This window comes from Rhagoletis pomonella, unplaced genomic scaffold (genome assembly GCF_013731165.1).
Source record: "Rhagoletis pomonella isolate Grant_MI unplaced genomic scaffold, Rhpom_1.0 Rhpom_scaffold_00445, whole genome shotgun sequence".
Classification (NCBI taxonomy): domain Eukaryota; kingdom Metazoa; phylum Arthropoda; class Insecta; order Diptera; family Tephritidae; genus Rhagoletis; species Rhagoletis pomonella.
In genome coordinates this window covers 51,480-66,543 of record NW_023458999.1, presented here as the reverse complement: position 1 = coordinate 66,543, position 15,064 = coordinate 51,480, and the positions used below count along the sequence as shown (strand labels likewise).

At 33.7% G+C, this 15,064-nt stretch overlaps 1 protein-coding gene across 1 annotated transcript in view; it reads left to right on the top strand.

The window, feature by feature from the left end:
* The first annotated feature begins 1,663 nt into the window (after positions 1-1,663).
* Positions 1,664-15,064, top strand: part of LOC118750905 (neuropeptide CCHamide-2-like) — a 34,250-nt gene continuing 20,849 nt past the window's right edge. The window contains exon 1 of the mRNA XM_036485647.1: positions 1,664-2,036. The gene's annotated coding sequence lies outside the window, so the exon portion shown is untranslated. The remainder of the gene's footprint in view (positions 2,037-15,064) is intronic.

Genomic DNA, 15,064 nt, shown 5'->3' with positions numbered 1-15,064 from the left:
TTTTCGTATTCCTAAAAACTACCGTTATATGGGGGGTGGGCGTGGTTATTGTCTGATTTTTTTTTTTCATTTTTAATACCATCCGCCCTCCGCTGAAAAGAAGTACACATACCAAGTTTCGTTAAGATATCTCAATTTTTACTCGAGTTATCGTGTGTACAGACGGACTGACGGACGGGGAGACAGTCTAAGGGATCGACTCCATTTTTCATTCTGATCACTTATGTATACATTTGTCTATATCTATCTCGATTCGTTTTGGAATCCCAAATCCTCGTGTTCATACCACAATTGAATAGGGGAGTCCAGTTCATTACCGCGACAAGAGTGTTATTGAAAAAATACAGCTGCTTATCGTTCAATTTTTCACGTATGATAAAGTAAATCTGCGCTAAAAATAAACAAGGGGTCCACCTGACTCCATTGGCACAACAAGGCAACAAGGCAGTTAAGTACCTACCTGGATTAGAAAATCGCGTCATAATTGCGATCAATTTTGTTATGATTGTGGCACCTTGCTGCCATTATTGGTATGATTATTAGTATTATTACTTACGGATATGATTAAAACAAAAAACAAAAACAAAAAACTTAACGATGGATGATTCGAAAAAAGTTCTTTCCTACCGATAAATTACCTATTTGTGGTAAACAAGCTGATAACAACGAGCGAGTATGCAGAGACGGTAGTAACAGTAGCTCGGCAGCTGATCATAACAAATACATTGCGGTTACAAAGTAAAAAGTGCAAATGGCAGCAAACTGCAAAAGATGATATAGGGCAGCAACAGCAGGAAAGTGTACAGAAGCGGGTGGCAAGGCGGGTGGCAAGACGGGTGTAAGAGACAATTCGCTTGGCTATCAAATTGCTTGTAAAGCGAAGCTGTTCAAGGTAATTGGATGAGGAGGTGAGTACGTAGATTTGTTGAAATATGGATTCGCGCAAAGTAAAGCACGTCTTTGTGCTTTGCATTACCGATTATATATCCATAAAAGTAATTATTTAGGAAATCTGCTGACCTTTGCAGTTTAAGTTCTATTTATGCGGCTTATGTACCTACACACATGCACACTCTTAACTTTTACTGACCACGTATGCGTCATCAGTGATGGCATGATTAGATTATGAGCTTAAACAATTAATTGCTATATTTCTCTAATATATCTCATAAGAAAAGGCGTATTCAAATAAGCTACCAAACGTGCATTCAAATGGCCCGCTTTTAGGAAAATGAGCGGCTATCAAAATAGAAAGTTGCTTGCAGGACATCAAATTTACCCAAGGGAAACTAAAATACAAACAGCAATTCCGTGGAAAAAGTCAAAAAGTGAGCAACCATACGCGAAGAGATGAAAGAGCAGCGGATTCGTTGAGCCTACGCTTTTAGCCAAGCACCTCCCCCAACGCCGCCGCACTTGCCACTCTACCTGAATGTCTTATTGCCTTGTTGCCTTATTGCCAAGCACTAAGTAGGTGTCGAAGTGCTAGGCGGTGGGCGGTGGGCGGTGGGCGGGCGCACTCCACCAACCACACTCGGCAACACTCGGCCATGATTGTGGCTTGTGATTGGTTGAATGACAGAATCCTGTTGCTCGGTCGGACCCTATCGTTCTTAGCCGAGTATAAAATGCCGACGCGCAACGCATAGGTCCCATTCAAATTTTGGCGCTTGCATGCTTTAGCTGCAAATTGTGACCGGTACAATTCAAACTCGTGCTACACATACACATTGGAAAACGCAGCAAACAAGTGTTATTGGTCTATATAAATTCGTATAAAAGTAAACTTTATACAGTTATTGCATATTTATTTACGCGCTCATATTACTGAATACTAAGAAGAGGTAGCTTACAATCGATGTAAAGAAGAAAAAAATAGAGTTTGGAAAAATAAAGAAATTTCATAAAAATTTAATCGTGATAAAAGTCTGAAAAGCTTTTATATAAAAATAGTGTATAGTGTTCGCGACCATAAAGTGTTCGCAGCAGTAAGGTTTCTTAAAAACTCAAGGCCCAAGCAAATTCGAGAAAGAACGGTAAGTAGTGTCTGCGTTTTATTTGTTTACCTAAGTATTAATTAAATATTTCTATTAAATAGATCCATTATATTTTCGGTTTTTTGTAGACTGAACCTTTAGCTCATATCACTCCGTTGCTCGGAAAAGTCACACTGCGGCACTTACTAGCGGTCTTCTCGAAGTCTTGCAAAACCCTTGCGCGGTGTACGGTTTGCAACGCTGTCACATGGGAAAACCGGTTTTAACCATGAAATCTGTGCACCGGGCAAGGGCTTTGCAAGACTTCGAGAATACTCCTACTAAAAATGTAACATAGTGACCAAACGCAGTAAATCTTTTAGATGTTAATTTTTTTAATTGCAAAGTTGCATCTGGATTTTCCACTTCTACATCAAACATTTTTTGAGTATGTAATTTTATAGCTAATAAAATTCTAGTAAAATAAAGTGCAAGTTTGAAGTTGCTAAAAAATCGCCTGGATTTGCGACACTTTTTTACGCATTTCCTTCGAAACGAAGTATATTCCACAATTTTTCTCTTTTATGGAAAAGGCGTAATACAATCCTAAGAAAAATATCCAAAATCGTCCCACCAGACAATTTTTGTTGCCGGCAATAAGAAAACATGTCGCCCTCGGAAACAAATTTATTGCCGGTAATATCGCCATCGTATCGATTTCTTAATATCAGTCGCGCTAAAGATTTCTTGCTTTACTTCTTTTGCACGAAATAGTCTTCTCTAAAGATAAAATGCGAAATTGGTTTAAAAAAAAATTAGTCCAGTACTTTCGTCTTGACCTGCGGAGCCACATCCGCTAAACTCAAAAGTAGAATTCGAAATATTATTAAGAGTACATTAAAGTTTAAAACTGTACATGAAATATTCGTTCAATTGAATTAAATTACCTAATGGATTAGGTTGAATATGAATTCTTAAATATGTGGCAACCCTCCTGAATATATTTCAGAAATAAAATCTTCAAAATCCCATATTAATTGATACCCAAATTTTAATAATTCATTTTGCTTATTAAATACTTTGACCTTAAGTGACTTATTTGTGACTCCAAATGTTTGCTGGGTATGTACTTTTCTATACAAATACGAGATCCTGTCTGCATTGTATACTATAAACGTTCATACTTGTCGCAACAAAGAGCAGAAAAATTTTAATTTTCTTGATGAATGTATGCAGACCTAGAATTTGGTGTGCCCAGAGAAAATTTCAATTTTTTCTGCTCGTTCTTGGGACAAGTAAGAACGTTTATAGTAAATATACCTCGTACTTGAATAGAAAAGTACAACAAACTGGGGGTTGATGATTAAGAATTTGAAGTCCGATTGAAAAAATTCAAAATAGCGGAGCCAACATTTTAAGACCATAATCTTTGTAATCCGTCCTTTAAAATTTGGAATGGAAAAGTAAATTCTCTCCAGATTTGTGTTCACCCATTTTTTACTAAAATTGTAAAATTAGCTGGCAAATCGCCAAAAAATCCAAAAAAAACCTAAAATCCAAGATGGCGAAATATCGCAATATAAAATTTAGGGGCAAGACTGTGGTTACATGATCTACGTGTCAAATAGAAGTGAACTGCATCAAAAAACCGCTGTTACAAATGTTTTTTTTTTTTTTTTTTTGAGAAAAAGTCTAATTTTACTGGGCTAGTTGATTTTTTGAACTAGCACTAGCATTTTTAATACTACCAACCAAGGCGAATTAATATAAGGTGGTAACAGGAGTACAAAAACGAAAATTTACGTGTACTTTGTTTTTGCTTTGACGACATAAACTATCAAAATCTGTCAGAGTGTGTGTGGAAATTCAAACAAAATTTTTCAATTTGATAATTGAAACACAAAAACTCGATTTTGAATATTTGTTTATTAATTTTTTTTTTTTTTCGAAATTAAACAACCGGCAAAATTAACTCCAAATGTTACATGTGAACGACTGTGTTTTACAAAAAGTTCTTTGTCATTTAACAAGTTAAGTAAATCGTATACCTTCATGTCATGAAGCAGACATTCGCACAACAAAATTTTGAACGAAATATTTGATTTTCAATATTTTAAAAATTTTTAGTTGTAACAACCCAGCTGCCAAAATTAACTCCAAATATTCAATGTGAACCATTTTGACGCAACAAGCGAGTTGTGAGAAGCTTGTTTAGAATGCGGTATATTTATTAACCGACTTCCAAAAAAGGAGGAGGTTATCAGTACGTCGGAAAATTTTTTTAATTTTTTTTTTTAAGTATGTTACCGCATAACGTTGGACCACGTCAACCGATTTTGATAATTCTTTTTTCATCGCAAAGATAGTGTCTCAGAGGTGGTTTTAAGTCGGTAGAACTACCGAACATTGCGGCTATTTCTACTTTTGCATAATTGCCGACAAAGCAAAATATTAATACTTAGCAATAGAGAAGCAGATCCACATTAACTTCAATCATATGTACCATTAGCTTATAAATAGATATGTATATGCCATGGCGTGTATCACTTCTACGATTCATTTTTATTTCCTATCGTACTGCAGAAATTTGTATTAGTTTTTATATTAGCCTAGGTCCCCGTATTGTTCTATTTCTTCGTGCTCGTCTTCGCATTATCTCCGTCTTGGGATTTGTGCAGAAGTTAGCTAAGAATTCTGAAACAGCTGGAAACCCTCCTAAATATAGTTGAAAAATTAACAAATCTCCTGCGTCTGATATTGTGATACCTACATATTTCATGTGCCTGATGAATTAAGTTAAACTTTATTTTTTAAATACGTGGCAACGCTCCTAAATATAGTTCAGAAATAAAGCCTTTTTAACTCCATTTCATTTGATACCCATATTTTTAAAAATTGCTTTAACATATTAAATAATTTGAGTTAATCTATTTAAACAGGTGGCAACCCTCTTTAATATTATTAATATTCACACTAAGGACATCTTACCACCTTCACTTCACGTCATGTTTTCATATTTCATTTAATTTTAAAACAGGTGGTAACCCTATTCAAAATATTTAAAACCAAAACCTTGATAAACCTTTTTCGACTGGCACACATATTGCGATACATATTTAAATTGTATATCTAATTCCCTTAATTCGAGTTGAATTCAATTTCTAAAACATGTGGCAACCCTCTTAAATAAAGTTAAGAAAACAACAGTTTTAACCAATGTCAATTTATGCCCATACTTAAATAATTAATTTGACTGATTAAATAATTTTAGTTTAACTTTTTAAACAAGTGGAAACCCTCTTTAATTTTATAATGCTGAAACTTAATACTCCTTTGTTTGACGCCAATTTTCAATATTTCATATAATTTAATTTAATTCGACTTCTCAAACAGATGGCAATCAAATTATTTTTGAACTGTAACCCCGTTAACCCTTTTTCGTCTGACACTTGTATTGTGATACATTTTTAAATTATCTAATACTCTTAATTCAATTTGAATTTAATTATAAACTCAGTTGGCAACACTCCTATAAGTAGTTTGGAAATAAAGTTACGTCAAAGCAATTTTAATTTATATTCATATTGAAGTAATTTATTTAGCCTATTGCTTATATTGGATCCAACTTTGTAACAAGGTGGCAACCCTCTGCAAAATATTTTCAAACCACAACCTCTTTCCTCTGGCATCCATATCAGGATATACATTTCAATTTTCTGTTCAAATTGACCCCAAAATAGGTCAATATTTACCGTTATTTCTACGACAGACACCGAAATAGGGACTTACAAAAATGAATCTGTCAATAGATTTGCAATTTTGTCTTTGAAACGCCATACTTTTCCTTGCAATTGCTTCACTAGTTCTCGTGCAATAAGCGTTTTCGTGGAGCTCTAAAAATTACAACTACAACATTGAAGCATAGCCTTCATATCGAAGCGTAAGACGTATTCTACATCAAAATCATCAGATCTTCCTAATTTGACTGCACAAAATGGGGAGTGGGACCTCCGGCATATGCTGGTAGGAGTACTTAAGTGGAATCAAATCGCATTAGAACGAATGTTCTTAATTGCAAAATTGAATTGTAATATTAAATTTCTATTGGCCTTTTCTCACGGATGTACATATGTATGTACATATGTAATTATGTCAGCATGTAACTAGCTCAACAGCATCTAAAACTGGACCAAGGACATTTTCAGATTTTATTTTCATAATTTGCATACTTAGTTATATACATATTTATAATTTATATATAATCTAATAATTTATTTTAAGCTCCTTTCGCAAAAAGAGTACATATGTATGTATGTACATAAATACATGTATTTGCATTCCTGGGAACATTTTTGGGGGGGGGTTCACATGGTCATTAAAAAATTACTATGAAACTATGTACGTGTGTGTAGTTTCAGTTTACATACATATGAACGCTTATAATTAGATAATTTTTAAATATACTGTCTTATTTTTTAATCGAATAATCTCTACGATTTATTGAAGTTTTTACGAAAAATTAAAACTTTGTGTTTTTCTCAAACAAATAAACTGTTAAAATGGAATGATTGCCTTGAAATAAATCTACTCTATTTGAGAATATATTCTCTGAAAATCAGCTAAGTACCATAGGGCACCGATACCACCTACGCAGTGCAGCTACACATAGCTTATATGTATATAAATCACACATTTCTTTAAAAACGGTCAAGAAGAAAAAAATGTTGAACGCATTCACAGCGAGAGTTTACTTAAATAGACAAATATTTGAAAAGGGATTTAAACCCCCACGCACCCTCTTCACTTGCGCCTGTAAATATGTATGCATACACATATCGTCGCTTAAAGTACAAAACCGCGTAACGTCATTCTGCAAAACCGCGTAACTGACATTTGCTGTCAAAAATTGGATTTGCTCACACAAGCACAAGCTCACAGAGGGCTTAATCCTTATCCATTCGTCCTGATATATACTAGCCAGAAATGCGATTGCTTTATAAAAAAACGAGCCATTTTTAAATATCAGTGTTTTCACTCTCTAGAAAATAATTTATGCAACCTCACATACGCGGTTTTGCATTTTGTTGGTACGCGGTTTTCTACTTTAAACGACGATATGTATGTATGTATGTTGTTAAATTCAACATCATTCATAAGCAGCGTTGCCGCTTTGATAATTCTTAACCAAAATTGGTATTTTTTTTTTCTTTATTTATCAAGTTCGGTAATTTGGTAATTTATTTTTATAGAAATACCAAGTAATCCTGAAAATTTCGCAAGGCGAAAGTGTTCCACCGTTCATTGGCTACTAAAATGGTGTAATGTTTTACAAACTGCTTGAAAGTGGCTATTGCTAAGTATATCCACCGAGTCCTTTCCTGGAAGGGATTGGGTGGTCCTACCTTTCCCTGTCAGTTCGTCAGCTTCAATTACCATCGGTTTTCCGGTGCACCCGGCAACCATATATATGAGTATAATTCTTCATAAATATGTATGTTCTCGTTCAAAAAGCTACGGCATTCAGCGAGGGACTTTAAATACAGTGGTCGAAAATATTATATAATAATAATAATAGATTGGCGATTTGATATTTTGACAAGTTTGAACATATTATTTGTATTTGTAATTAAATTTTTTATTTCTTTTTTTAAATATTGTTCTTTCTTTAACAGAACCCACAAAAATTCAAATTTAAAACTTTTTTACATATTAAAAAAAATTCAACCAACTTTCCTAAAAATGTTAGGTGAATGGAGCTCTGATTGCGTGAAAAGCTTGGTATCTTCGGATATACATATGTACAGATATATCGAGCCCTAACCGCCACATAAGCGTAACGTAACGTAAGCGACATTTTTTCGAAATTTTCTTTTTGATGCAGAAAGGCATCTAGATGCTCTAGGATTATTCTGCATCAAAAAGAAAATTTTGAAAAAAAAAGTCACTTACGTTATCAAGCCCTAGGATGTGTATGTTTGCACAGTTCTGCACATGAAATAAGTTTGGTAATTTATTGTTGAATCTGGTAACTTTTTACGATGATTTTGGTAAAAAATATATACATTTTGTGGCAACACTGTTCATGAGTTTCTTTATATCTGCTATCTAAGCTGAACCATAGAACATACATATATGCTATGCGCAAGCAAGTGTATCTTTAGATATTTATTTTTATTTGCGATAATTTTAATTGCTAAATGCTAAACGCCAAATATGAATGGTGTAATCCTATAAACATATGTATGTATGTACATATATGTGGTCGTATACTGAAAGCTAGCGCGTAATATTTTCTTTATTTAAAAGCGTGAATGCGCGCAAAAAAAGTAATAATAAGGATATTTAAAAGCAAATGAATATAAAAGCTTTGGCTGTAAAAAAACGTGTGTTAGCATAGGAAATGTGTATGTGTGTAGGACAGGAAGTTGCAAGTTGCGCGGCGTTCACTTTTCCTAGAATCCGTTAAAAAATAAATAAATTCTTTATGTATTAGTTAGTCATACTTTTTATACCCGAGCCCACTTGTGCACAAGGGTATTATAACTTGGTTCACAAAACGGTTGCTTGTAACAGGCAAAACGAATCGAGATAGATATAGACAAATGCATACATAAATGATCAGAATGGAAAGAGAAAACGATTAAGCGGTAACTGTCTGTCCGTCCGTACCACTACACCACAGCGGCCGCAGTGTGCCACATGCCTTATAACGGTAATTTAGAGAAATATGAAATCTTCGATAAATCAGTAAATTATAAAGGTAATTTATTCAAAATTTATGCTTGCAATAATTCTTTACCAAGAACTACGTTTATGATACAATTTTGGAAAATGGGCGTGGCACCGCCCACTTATGATCACATACATATGTGTATCTCGGTAACCGTTCTATCAATTTGTACCAAACGGTACGGTAAGGTTATTGGGCTTGCCACATAAAAGCAAAACGTTGAAAATTATTGAAATCGGAGTAAAATTACGGCCACCCTTCATATAACGGTAAATTTCAGAAATGCTTGAAACTTTTATATTTCGAAATTTAACGACGCTAATTTACTCAAAATTGATACTAACAACAATCCCTTGAAAATAAGTAACATTTTTTGGAATTATGGAAAATGGGCGTGCTACCGCCCATGTAGACTATATAAGTTTATCTCATTATGTCTAACGGAACGTTCTATCGAAGATGTTTAAAATATGGATAAAACCATCCCTGCTTACCATGTTGGAAAGGTAGTTTTCGAAAAGGTGAAAACCATATATTTAAAACTTGCGCCGGGTATTTAATGTTCAGCTCCGCCCGAACCTAGACTTTCTTACTTGCTTACTCCTACAAAGAGAATATTTGACCTACGGCTATGGAAGTTGTGCACTTCAACTTTGTAGACTACTTTATTATTAATTTCATTATTAATTGCATTTAAATATATATTTGTATGACCGTACGCCATTACTTAATATCGATATACATACATACATAAATGAACTGCCGCTTTATATATGTATGTACGTGTGTAAGATGTTGCGTCTCGCACATCCGGTGAGTTTTCTTAAATATTCTTTTTGATGGATATTGACTCATAAGAATGAATACTAGGGCTGTTGGCTTTCAGTTTTGTCTTGACCGAGTTTTCTTTGTTAAAATAAATTTTATAATGAATTATGCAGTTGCATACAAATATATGTATACATATGTATGTATCGCTGCTGTCTTCACAACAGACTATCGCGAAACTGTCAGAGGTATCAAACAGAGATTCGATTCTATGTATACTAATGGATCCAAGCTTGAAGAGAGGGTAGGCGGCGGAATAGATCAGTTCGCCATGGACATTTTAACATACATTTAAACGAGAAAGCGTACTATACTGCAGGAAAGGGCACTTCCGCTTGTTTTAGAAATATGCTTCAAATTTTAATGCTAAATGGGAAGAAAGTCGCAAAAAAGGGATCATTGACGAAAACCAGGTTCACCATATTATTTTTGCTTTTCTTCACTAGTAAAAGAATAAATCTGTAGAATTTAAAAAGAAAATAGCGGGACAAGCTTTTCACAAAACAGGGTTGCAAACATACACATAAATCGAGAAGAATTACATTTGCCTTAAAAGTTTAAATCAAATTTTCAAAAAGTCGGGTCAAAGGGTATTGGCGCTTAAAATAATAATTAATTTTGCTAATATGCTTAAAGTGAAATGAGGAAAACAATTTATTGAAGCAACTTAAACAGTTTTATATTTTTTACTTAGCTCTTAGAAACAACACATAGAGGCATATTCTTCTTAAGTATATACACACACACATATATATATGTACATATGTATGTTCGTTTGTACGTATTTACACTTATCGGCATATATAGATTCCATTGTATTGTTGTTTATGCGAAAAAATCACAAAACTAATCATTATTCCCGTCATTTATCACCGATGTCATGCGATTAGGTCAAATTGTCATCTCACTTCGGCCTCTTTTAGTTTTCAGGCAAAATCACTTTGACTTAATCTTTACGCCTGCTGCTGCTTCAGTGCATTTAAACTGGTTGGGGAATTTTATTTGTATTCTATCACTAATTCAAATAATAGCAAATTTAATTTGTTTACAACGCTCCAGATGCATAATTTTGTTTGTATTTCGTAAACGTTTTATTTTTTTTAATTGATGCATTCTAAATGATAATAATTTTCCAGTTCCTTATCAGCGAATGCAGTTTGAGTAGGTAATGATGCTGTAATTAATAACAGTTTTTATTTTTAATTGGCATACTTACATATATACATATGTGAATACTTAAAAATATACATAATTTTACTTATGCATTTCTGTTGAATTTAAAATAGTGTTTTGATACATTTGGCAGCCAAACAATTTACTACAAGAGCGTGCAATTGCTGGCTTATGCCGATGACATCGACATCATCGGTAATAAAAACCGCGAAGACTGTTCTACCTTTCCCAGTTGAATAAGGCAGCAAAGCAAGTGGGTCTGGTGGGAAACGATGACAAGACGGAAATATCTTCTGTCATCAAACAAAGTGTCAGCGTCTTGGCAGGCACTCACGTCACTGTGGACAGCTATAATTTCGACAAAGAGGAACCACTATTAACACCGATAGTAACGTCAGCATCGAAATTCAACGCAGAATCACTCTTTTCAAGAAGTTCTATTTTGGACTGAGTAGGCATTCGGAAGCAAATTTCTCTCCCGACGTACGAAAACCACATGCCAAGGGCTCAGTTATGCATACTTGGCATTGCATGAGAGTTGTCACATAAGCAACCTGTTAAATGAGCTTTACGCGCAAGCGGTTACCCAAAGCACAGCATTAATTATGTAGAAGTCTGTTGATTTCGTGTTCCTGTACACGAAGTTAAAGGTGAAAATTTTGTAGAAGGCCCGTTTTCTTGTCTTCAAAACAACGTTAAGATGGAGTCTCTACGATGAGTAGAGCCCGAGATATATCGATTTGAAGAAGACATGAATGGTCAGAATCACGAAAAAATTCGAACTGTGACAGATCATATCTCCGAAGAAAAAACGAAAAGCGAAGGGAGACATGACGTCATTTTTTTTACGATAACCGTACGACTTGTATATGTATGTACATGAGTATACACATTTATGTACATTTGTTGTGGCATACTAAAATTACTACACAAATATGATGTCTTATTTTTTACTTTTTGGAAAAATGCCTGCGACTGCAATATGAATGAATTTCAATTGCATAGTTTTTGTTTAGTCAGTTTTTAATTAGCTTTGTAAACTGATATAAAATCAAGACTTTTATATTTCTTTGCTTAAAAACACAAATTTATTTTAATTTCTAGTATTCGCACTAAAGCAAGACTACAAAACTAGTTTGTTAGCATATTTTAATTAATGGTAATAATATACCGAAATCCCGGGATTCACAAAATGGTCCGGGATTGGATGCATTAGTATGTACATATGTAGCTTAGGCCTACATGTCGTATGAGTGACATTTTATTTGTGCGCACATGGCAGTCGGATATGAATCGTTTAAATTAGGGATTTCGGAAAAATATCGATGTTTTGCATCGATGAATCGATATATAAAATTTAATTATGTTATTTTTTTATTTCAAGTAAAAGTTTATCAATAATAAGAATTATAAAGAATATTTGTTTTTAAGACTTAGAAAATCGTCATATTTCAGACTCTAATATACCTCATAACTTGGTCTCATATTGGCGTGCCCCTCTAAGAAGGGAAATACGCTGTATTCTGACTTTTTTGAGCTTGTAATGAGGTATAAATACAAGTCAAAATTCGAGGACTTTTCTGACTTTAAAAAAATTTTTAATTTTTCCATTTTTCGGTGACAACTAATAATAATAATAATAGATTGGCGCTTACACATATGTTAGTGTTTGGCCGAGCTTCTCCTCCGATTTGTGGTGTGCGCCTTGATGTTTTCATACAAAGCGGAGGGACCTACAGTTTTACGCCGACTCCGAACGGCGATTGTATTGGTGACAACTACATTCGGCATTAAAACAAATGTCTTAAATTATGTATACTGGAATAATCGAAATGCTTTCCTTATTAATGTGCTCAAAAAATAAAAATTAATAAATTAATTAATTAACTCTTTTTTCTAAAATGCATGTACCTTCGAAAGTATTAGTCCTACATAATTTATGTGGAGAATCGAAATAAGCAAAGAAAATTTTTTTTACCACTTGGACTTTGATGGACTTGGGCGAGCCTAAGAACTTCATCAAAAATTTTTATCTGGCACACAGATTTTTTTTAGAGCATAAAGAACCATATTTTTGCTATTGCCAATCAATATTCTAAAAAAGCGGATTTTCGGCCCACGCTAATAAACAATAATAAATAAAACAAGTACCTTTATCCATTTCGAAACAATGCATTTTAAATTTCTCTAGCCTCCTGTATCAAAATGCCAGTTTTCATAAAAAGTGGACTTAGACGTCAGACGTAATTCGAAGCTAGGATCTCTTTGAACCTACACTGGCGATCAAACCTGAGTGCATTATGATTTTTGTTAAATGTGTATTAAGGTTAAAATGTTTTTGTGATATTTTTATAAAAATATGCTTCCAGCTTTAAGGCTCAGTTTGTCTAGACTTAACTTACGTAACCTAACTTAATATATTGGCCAACGCAATATATTTTTTTTGTTCAGGAATTTTTTGATGTGGCTAGTAAGCGGCAAAGTGATAATCAGCCGAAAAGGAAATTAAAAAAATATTTTCACTTCTGGATAAGTTGACGTGTTCAGTAATCATTAACGATTTCTTACAAACGTTAAGTTACGTTAGAAGCTTAGAAAAATTCAAGTTTTTAATCTGAATTTCTAAATTAATTTCGGGTATACAATTACATGGCTTATAAAATTCTAATGAAACGAGTGTATGTTTTAAATGGCTAAATAATCGCGTTAGTTTTTTATTTTTTTTTTTTTTTGTTTGCGGCTTTTGCTGTTTTTTTTTTCATTTAGTTACCACGAACAGAGTGGCCGTTTTGGGCTTTTCCTACCAAAATTTGTAGGCCCTTTTCTCGTTGGTAGCACTGAACGGACTTAAAAAAAATGTGTGTGATCGAATCTGGAAAAAAAATTTGGTAGATTTCCAAAAAATGTGGTAATTTCCAAAAAATGTGGTATATTTCCAAAAAATGTGGTAGATCTCAGAATTTGTATCAAACTTTGTACAAAAATTAAAAAAATTCTGCAAGGTTTCACCTAAATTGCAAACATTTTAATTAGAATCTAAAGCAAAATTAATTTTAGTATAATAAATTGCAAGATTGAAGTTGCTAAAAATTGCGTTGAGTTTGGGCAATTTTTTTCCCTTGACAGTGTAAAGCAGCTCCTTCCATATCAAGATATTTTTCAAACATATTTTGAAAGATTTCTGCAACCTTGCGGAGTGCTGCCAGCTTTTCTTTTCATCGCCTTGTGTGGTACATGTGGTAGATGCTCAAAAAAGTAGCAGATCTACCACAATGTGGTAGGAGTCCGATCACTAGTTGGTAGGATGGTAGGACGCTTAAAATATTGGTAGGTTTCTTTGCTCATAAAACAGAAAACATCTCGTTGTCAGTACTGTGAGTAGGCTTACCAAATTGGGACAATATCAGTTTTACCCTCATTCTGTATCTTAGATGGATCCAACTGTTCGCCATTATATCAAATACCTTAAAAAAAAACTCTTTTATTACTGGTATAGGCAGAATTTTACCAATTATCCTACGCACTTCTCTGAACTGCTATAAGCTATAAAAAGCTTTATCCAATGCGTATCTAAAGGGATAATATCAAGTGATTGCATTAATGGATGTAAAGGCAGGTTGTTAAATCGGATCTTTTTCTTTGAAATGCAGTTGCGAATCGATAATGGTTCCTACAATGACAAGGTTGTTAAAATATTTTAAGTGAAACTAGCAGAGCGATTCAAATGCATATTAAGTACATAGCAAATGTACGTTTTTACAGAATCTGTTAATTTTTAACATAAACGAAAATTAAAAGGACATTTGGCAAGCCTAAGCTTAGGTATATATACTTCATAACATATCTATGCAAAAGAGCGATTTATAAAAAATCTACGACAGAATTATATTTTCAGCAACGATTTTTCACATTTACTACGAAGACTTCATTAAAACCATAAATTATGCGAATTTTTTGAACTTTCTTCGGGTTTTCGCAATTTACTCGAAGTTTTGGTGGTACAGAAGTCAAACGGATTCGGATTCAGTGGGTCGAAGTAAATGTCGGTAGGTGGATCTGCTTAAAATCACACACCATGTTTTTGTGTGCTATACATACATATATAATAGCAATTATTCTGATCATTTTGTTTACCTGGAAATCTTATTTTAAGTATAAAAACCAGCAAAAATAAATGTATTTAATGCTGTCAAAAGCCGTTTTCTTTATTAAAAGAGGTAGAGGTAAAAGAGGTGGTAGGTTTTTGAACCACCTCTTGGTAGGAAAGTTTTTTCAGTGGCAACCCTGATCACGAAACCAACCCGAAAAAATATTGACCACGTGGCTTTCTAGTTGATATGAGACTGTATCTAACCCA